The sequence below is a fragment of the Rattus norvegicus genome, chromosome 4 (genome assembly GCF_036323735.1).
Source record: "Rattus norvegicus strain BN/NHsdMcwi chromosome 4, GRCr8, whole genome shotgun sequence".
Lineage (NCBI taxonomy): Eukaryota > Metazoa > Chordata > Mammalia > Rodentia > Muridae > Rattus > Rattus norvegicus.
Window position 1 is genome coordinate 171525950 of NC_086022.1, and position 8682 is coordinate 171534631.

An 8682-nucleotide genomic window follows, 5' to 3' on the forward strand; every position below is an offset into this window, starting at 1 on the left:
GGGAGGCCTTAAAGGTAGGTGAAAGAAGCCAGACAGGGGAAGACAAGCCCCCCACAATCTCATGATCTTGCTCATTTGTGGAATTCAAAACACAGTTGGCCTCACAGATACTGAGAGCAGAGGCTGAGAACACTGAAAGGTCTTTATTGGTTTTACAGTCTTAGAAGCAAGGGATTCTGCGGTCTGTGGCACAGTGGGGTGAATTCCAGTGACAAAAATGTGTTGAACATCTCAAAACGGCTAGAATACAGCATCTTAAATGCACACACCAGAGAAAACAATCCATGTTTAAGGTGATGGAATGCCAATTATACACTGATTCAATTATTATTGTCTTCCCCAGAATACATTTATATACATATATATTTGATGCATATATATAATATATATAATATATCAAAACATCACTTTAAATACAAATGAATAATTATTGTTAATGAAAATACTCAATCTCTGAGGGTTTTTGTTTTGTTTTGTTTTTCGAGGCAGGGTTTCTCTGAGTAGTCCTGGCTGTCCTGGAGTTCACTCTATAGGCCAAGCTGGCCTTCAACTCACAGAGATCCTCCTGCCTCTGCCTCCCCAGGGCTGGGATTATAGGTATGTCCCACCACCGCTTAGCATCAGTCTTTGACTTGTAATGTCTGTCCTCCCGGGACAGATGCAGAAGTCTAGAAGTTCTGGCTTGAACTTTGTGATAGCTTTTTGAGTCCCGAGTGGAGGAGAGAATGGCAGTGGTATGAGTGGCAGCTTGGTATGAAACTTTATTCTTAGGAGATCTCTCTATTCCCTTGAAATATTTCATTTTCAGACAGCTGTGAACTTTAATCTCAGAGGGTCAAACTCTCTATAGGAAAGAAAAACAGGATGTTAATCATAAGATCTTTTGAATATCTTTTGTTTATGGGGTACGTCCCTTCCAGGAACATGTTCAGAAATTTGCAGAGGAACATGAGAGGCCAAGATTAGTTCCACACACACAAAATAAGCTTTGCTGTGGCTTGGATTCAGATCTGTTCAATGACTAAGATCTGTTGTTACTAAAACATGCCTTTTCCCAAAAATGTTCTTTCTGGGATCCTGTCTGATGCTTATCATGACTTCTCACATACATTCCTCAGGTATCAGAAAAGCACACATTTCTTTTAATTTTGGTCCTAAAACTTCTCCTCTTTCTCGTCAGAAATTGGGAACATTGTGCTTAAACCCGACATTATGAAAGCTAAGCACTTAGTGACTTAACTTTTCCAAAATGACCACACTAAGAAAGCAAACTGTTGTTAAAATCACTTGCTTGGGGAGGGGTGGCTCCCTCCTTGAGGCATCCGGGGAGAAGTTGAGCATGGTCTAATTTGACAAATTAGAAAATGAAAGGTAGAAAATGGAGAGTCATAACCCAAAGACAGTTCTCAAAGGATAGCTTTAGTAAATCAACATTTTAGCACATGGTCTGGCCACCTTAGTTCTGTCCACAGGGGGCCTACTGTCGGCCATGTTTTGACAGTTCCCAGCAGGATCAGAGAGAGCAACACTTCCTGACCTTCTGACTCCCACTTTATACATCAACCACACCCCCTGGCATTTCTTCCTGCATTTCTCAATCATGTATGATCTTACCACAAGCCAGCATGCCCTTCACGAACACTTCCCCACATCCACTGTTGGCTGATGGCCCCTTTCCTTCTCCAGGAAGGCTGTGTCATTAGGGGTGTTCACAAAAAGCTTGTGAAGTTAAAGATTGGGTCAATACTAGAGAGGCTTCCCTCAGGAGAGATGAGATCATCGCAAGTATCAATTTCTCATTTTCACCGTAACATGTTGGCAAAGTGTGGTAGAGTGTATGTCACATGCATCACACAGGTAGTCGCTTTGGAGCCAAAATGGCCGTAGAAATGTCAGGAAAAGCCAGACCCTTTCATGAACGCGCATCTGATGTCTCTTAGATCCTTCCATCCCTAACTACTCCTCTCTGTGCTTAGCCATGACGTTCTCACTCACCGTTTCTCCATTAACTGTCGGGAACTGCTGTGAGGGCTAAAATTATGTTTTAAGTTCAGATCACTGTGCTTAAGTGATCTATGGAACAAAAACCGTCTCTAACCCATAAGCCCCACAGGTAATAGAATGCTGGCCCAGGTTATTGTCCATGTAAGATGATAGCCACACGTTTTCACTTCCTCAAACAAGGTTGGTTGCCCCAACTACACAGGATGTGCTTGATGGCACACAGGCAGAAGCGTGCCAGGATGTATGTGTGTCTCCCTTAGATGAAGGAGGGAAGAGAGTAGCCTATGGGTTTGCCTTTATAAAGCATCCGACTAACATAATCCTCAGCCCATCCCCCGGAATTCCGGATTCGGACTTGGCTAGTGTCCATCATCCTGTCCAGTAGGTGATAAAGCTTGCTTCAAGTTTGGCTCAAAAATTGTGGTATTGATCTTATTCTCGCCCAGCGGGATTAACAGTACACCCTAGGGAGAGAGGATGGAGACAGGCAGAAACAGAAGCTTCAAAGTTTTAGGAGAAGTAGAGGAGGATGGGCCATGGGGTGGGTAACTATCAACAAGGTGGGTGACATTGGAGAAGGGCCAGGACCAGGAAGTGTGTGCAGGAAGTTGTGACTGGCAACACTCGATATCCAGAGAGAGGATATTTAACAAATTATGAGACTTCAAGATATCTAGTTGATAGAAATCAGCCAAATAGAACACCAGTGTTTGCTAACTTGGCAATTTGCCGTTCATGTTTCTGTTTTCTCTTTACAATCTGTCGTCATTATCAAAATATACAGCGACTTGTTAGGTACTTTAGAAATTCAGAGCGCATCTCAAAACCCAGACGATCAAGGAGAGGAGGGAGTGTAGTCAACCGGATGCTGTCTTGGATCTCCTTTACCTCTTCCTGTAGTTTTCCTCCGGTAGCTGCTCAAAAAATGCTTGAAGGGGTGAGTGGGAACCTCTACTCTGCCACTGGAAGTTTGCTCAAGGGCTGAAGAGATGGCTCAGCTGTTAAGAGCACTGACTGCTCTCCCAAAGGTCCTGAGTTCAATTCCCAGCAGCCACATGGTGGCTCACAACCATCTGTAATGGGATCCGATGCCCTCTTCTGGTGTGTCTGAAGACAGCGACAGTGTACTCACATATATTAAATAAATAAATCCAGTCCTTTTCTTGCTTTTGGAGATAGGTCCCATGGTGTCTCATGGGCCCAGATTGGCCTGGTGCTCCACAGGAGCTGAGGCTGATCTTGAACTTCTGCTTTCTCTGCTTCCACCTCCTGAGTATAGAGACTACAGCCATGAACCACCCTGCCTGCTGTGTGGGGTGCTGGTGGCCAAACCCAGGGTGAAAGGTATTTCATGACGGTAGACACGGACCCTACCGATTAAGCTGCACCCGCGGCCTCATCCTATCTATGATGATGACAAAGTCATATTTTCCCCCCAGCCACAATCAATGGTGTTCTATATTCTTTAAAAGAAATAAAATTAATTCATCCAGTCCTCAGGAGTTCCAAAGCCTCTACGGGCGATGATCACTATTGGGGTAGTAAGGCCCCATCCTTCCAACTTGGGACAGTTTTATAAGACATCATAGCATAAAGATCCCCACGGGACTGTCTAAGACGTTGTCATGTTTTTCCTTTTGTCCAGACAGACCAACTTCCATTTCAATACAACTCCCAAGAGCTTCCCCCAGTAAACTTCCTGCAAGGGAATAGCGTCTCTGAACCATCTCTCTGGGCAACATGAGCTGTATGACAACCTGTTTATTATTTTTCAAATTCTTACTTCGCCACAGCTTGAATTATGTCGAATATGTTCTTGCTCCCCTTCCTTAAGCCTAGGCTAACACCGTGCTGCCATACTGAGACCGGAGTAATTATCTGGGTAGTTAAATATCAACACGTAGTTTCCACACGGCTGTTTATATCCTACAGAAACAGCTGACCCTGCCTCGCTCTTTTCTCACCCACTCCTTCCCACCATGACTCAACGTTTTCATGGTCAAGTTCACAGTAACACTGAACTCTGGTTTCACAACAGGCAATGACTTACCTTAGAAGCAACAGGAAGGCTCTTTCACATATGCAAATATGCTTCTTAAATTCATTCATTTCCTTGGTTTGTTTCTACAGTTCTTTTTCTCCAGGGGTTCAGATCCCAGTAGTCCCTAGACCTTAGCCCAAACTTTTTCACATCCTCCACATCTTCATGCAAAGTCTTTGTAGTTAGAAACTAGGAGGTCGGGCCCATTCCACTTCCTGTTTTGTTTTTTTATCTGCTTAAAAGACCTGGTATTTTTAGAAAGGTGAATCAAACAGGGTTGGCTCCTGTTGGGAATGGGTTCTAATGCTTTGGTTTTTTTTTTTTTTTTTTTTTTTTTTTGGTTCTTTTTTTCGGAGCTGGGGACCTAATGCTTTGTTTTAATTGGGCTCCCAAAGCCGTGCGTCTAGACCTTAGGGTCCCTGATTGATAATAAAGAATCGGCCGTACAGCCAATGGCTGGGCAGAAGGATGAAGGCGGGACTTTTAGATTGCTCAGGCAAGTGGGGGAGGGAGAGGAGGGAGGAAGAGGGGAGGGGGGGAAGGGAGGGGAAGAGGAGAGAGAGGGGAGCGGAAGAGAGATGGCAGGCGGGAGAGGGGAGAGAATTGCCTTGACTTGGAGAGAGAGGGATCGTATTTAAGAGCTACAGAAGACAATTATCCAACAATGTAACAGGGCAGCAAAGATAAAATGTAAATTTAGAAGGTGATGTTAAGCCAGGGAATACCAGAGGGAAATGTACACTAGCCTCGGGGCAGATTAGAAATGCCCAATCAAGGCATATCAAAATTAGCCGGCTCGTGCGTCTTTCATTCCCAAATTCAGAGAGCTCTTGGGTGGGTGTAGCGTGTGCAACCCGCTGGGAGCCAGAGCGATTTAACGAATTCACCGCTACAGGCTTCAAGTTCATTTGTGAAATACGATTTGTCCATGGTGGGCCCCTTTCCTGATAGACTTTCCACTGTGGCTCCTCCTCCATCCCTGGACACTCCTTGGCCATGGCCAGCTTCCTGCCAATTGCTCCCCACAGCTTACCTCCTCTCCTTCCCCCAGCTTCCTCTGGTCTGCTGATCTCTGTCCATGGTCCAGACACAGTCTGATGGCGTCCGTGTCCCACTGCAACCGAGTTCTCTGCTCGATGAATCTTCATCTAAGGCCAAGTCCTTCAGGAGGCAACCCCACTTGGCATCCTCATAGCTAGTTAGTAAGTGCTTAAATGATTGAGACTATGAATAAATGATGCTTTCCCATGTTGTATAATACCCACCCTACCCCTTACCTACCCAAAACATGGATTTATACAGGTCTAAGGAATACAGTTTTCCTTTGAGGCACAAACCAGTAAGGTAAGCTCAGAGAGGAGCTGTAAGTCCATGAGTGAGTAATTTATCTGATGCTTTGACTTCTGAGACTTCACTGTCCCTAGGGAACCTGACTTCCCAGCAACCTGAGCAAACCACTGAAATATAAATGTAACCAGACTGCTATGACCGTGTCCATGCACAGGATAATGTGTACCATAGTTCATTCTAGGCCCTTTATAATGGCCTCCTGGAGTACTCAGCTCTTCTCTTCGGGAGAGTATGGTGGTTATTCTTGGTTATCAACTTGACTGCACCTGGAAACGGAAGTCACACTTGTAAGAGATATCTTGCTTGATTTGAAGTGGGCGAACCCACTTCTAGTCTGGACCTCTGAGGTAGGAAGTCACACACCTATCATCTGGATCTTGAGGTGGGAAGACACATCTTTCATCTGGGCCATGCCTACTGCTGGAAGCCCATATAAGGACTTGGAAGAAAGATTTTGTTCTTTGCCTGCTTGTTCTTGCCTTGCTAGCAAGTCCATTCCATCGCTGGCATTAGAACCTACCGTTTTAGGATTCTAATGTCTACTGAAGACCAGCTGAGACATCCAGACTCTGCACTGAGCAACTTCTAGATTCTTGGACTTTCTGTTCATAGTCTGCCTTGTTGTATTAGCTGGACTGTAACCTGTAATTGATTCCAATGAATACCCCCTCTTCTCTCTCTCTCTCTCTCTCTCTCTCTCTCTCTCTCTCTCTCTCTCTCGATTCATCTTCTAAGTTCTGCTACTCTAGAGAACCATGGCTAATACACTTAGTTACCTGTAGACTCCAGGGATGTTGAGGTTGATCACCTGTCTTACCCTTAATTATTGTTTTGGTTTAGAAAGTATCATATTTTCTGAAACCATTTCTCTTCCTCTGGATCATAGAAACACCCTCTTAATTCTTAGGAAATTCCACACTAATGCACCTGACATTAGCATAAGTGTTTCTTCAACCTGCCAGGTCTCTCTAATTCAAGACCAGAGAGTCAGGGGCTCTTGGCTGCCTGGCAAGTATCATGTCCTCTTTGAGAGAGCAACTATTGTCTTTGTTTCAACAAGCCAGCTGCTACTTAGGTCTCTGTGCTCGTCAGAGTTGATAGATGTCTTCTGGGATATAGGAATACAAGGGCACCAGGGTTAACCAGTTCCAGGAGATAGCAAACAAGCCACCTGCTATTCACGTTTCAGATGCAAACTAACTCAGACAGAGACCTTACCTTCCTGATGGGATCTTATGCTCTAGCCACTGTCCTGTTGCCCTACTCACCCCCGGTCAGAGTCTAGGCAACTAAGGACATTCCCTAGGTCTGTCAGTGTGAGCTTTTACTCAGCTCAGCCGCCTACCCTCCTCCGCCCTAATCCATGCTCGCCAGTCCTTCCCCAGAGAAATGACTGTGAAGGCTTTTGCCCACATTTCCCTGTTGCTCAATCCGCCCCATCAAAGATGGAGATGTTTCACTTGAATATCCTCCTTCACGGCATAGTGAGCTCTTATTTCTTGTGACTGCTCATTTAAACACTGGTGACTGTTTCCTGGTCTGGTGGCCTCACTACGTTGAGTAATAATGAAAGTGAGTTTAAGATAGTTTCCACCAGAATTTCCTACTGGGCAGGCTCATCTGTTTAAGGAAGTCAGTAAGGGGTGTCTCTTTGTTTCTGTAAGCTGTGACAACTGGAGAAATGACACCAGGAGGAGAAAAAATACAAGTCAAGGTCTTTAGTCTTCCCTTGATTGTGTCCTCACCCTGAGGTCTCCAAACATCCTATGTAAACTATTGTATTAACCTCAACAAGCTTGAACTTAATCTGCAGAGACAGGAACTGGTTCTCTCAAAGTCCAAGAAGGAGTCAAAGCCAAACTTTGCTAACTTGCTTTGTTCTGCCCACACACGACCCTCTTTCATAGCCTTCTATATCTTCCACCATCTCCCTAGTCAGATGTGATAACTGCAGACTTAATACCATAGAGACCAGTGACGTTTTACCAGTGAGACCTGTTGAGTGCATCCATTCATAAAACCCCCAATGTCCCCAGTCATCCCAACAGGAGCGTAGCCTTGAGGAATGAGCATAGAGTCTTGGGGAGTGATTAACCAACGAAAAGGAAGCATGTAGAAATGGCAGAAGTTTTAGTAGGCACCAGCGCTAGTCAACAGGAACCTCTTCTTTTGCCTGCTTTCTTTCCACACATTTACAGTCCCAGCTCTTGGGTGGCAGAGGCAAGGTGGTCTTGAGTCTAAGGCCGACTGGTTGCATAGGGAGGAACCCACAAACGCTCAGATAAACCCGACAGAAACAACCCCAAAGCTCTTCTCCCCTAAGGAATTTCATTCTTTGGTTTTTGAGCCCTGAAATCTAATCAGCGCTGACAGAGACATGGAGAATTCCTGGCTTTCAAAGAGCCACGAGCTGATAAGGAGTGATCCAGCTCAGCACAACAAAACACAGACATAAGCATACGCGATAATATGGGACAGAGCTGCTACAAAGTATCATCAACCAGAAAATAAGCTGCCATCTTGTTACTGTCTATGGAGTCCTGTGTTGGCTATCAGCATGTGCAGGAGGAATGTGAGCATAAATCTGGTAAAATTAACCCTTTATTAAACACGATATAATTTGGGGCTTTACTAAAGGTTGGGAGGGCTATTGTTTTAAGCAAGAAATCAAGGCAGTCGAGGAAAAGAGACGAGAGAAAATGATCGAGTGATAAACGTATTGGGAATGAACATGATGAAAGTTTGGATTGTATGGAGGACCTGAGACAGTGTAAATGGGCTTAAAAGAAACCAGGGGGTGGGCTAAGAATGTAGCTAACTGGTAGAGTACTCACCTGGCATGCACAAGCTCCCAAGTTCAAGTCCTAATAACACCAAAAACCAAAAAACAAAACAAAAAAACAAAAAACCATGGAGTTGAAGGTATCCTTAGGAGGCAGTGATTCTCAACCTGTGGGTCGTGTCCCTTTGGTGGTGTTGAACCACTCTTTCACAGGGTTACATATCAGATGGCCTGCTTATCAAATATTTACATTATGATTCACAACAGTAGCAGAATTACATTTATGAAGTAGCAATGAAATGATTTTATGGTGGGGGTCACCACAGCATGAGGAACTATCGTAAAGGATCGCAGCGTCAAGACGGCTGAGAAGCTGAGAGGCGGTGTTGGCTCGTGCATTTGACCCCAGTACTCAGCGGGCAGAGGCGGGTGGATACCTGGGAGTTTGGGGCCAACCTGGCCTACAGCGTGAGTTCCAGGAGAGCTAAGGCTACTTAGGGAGACC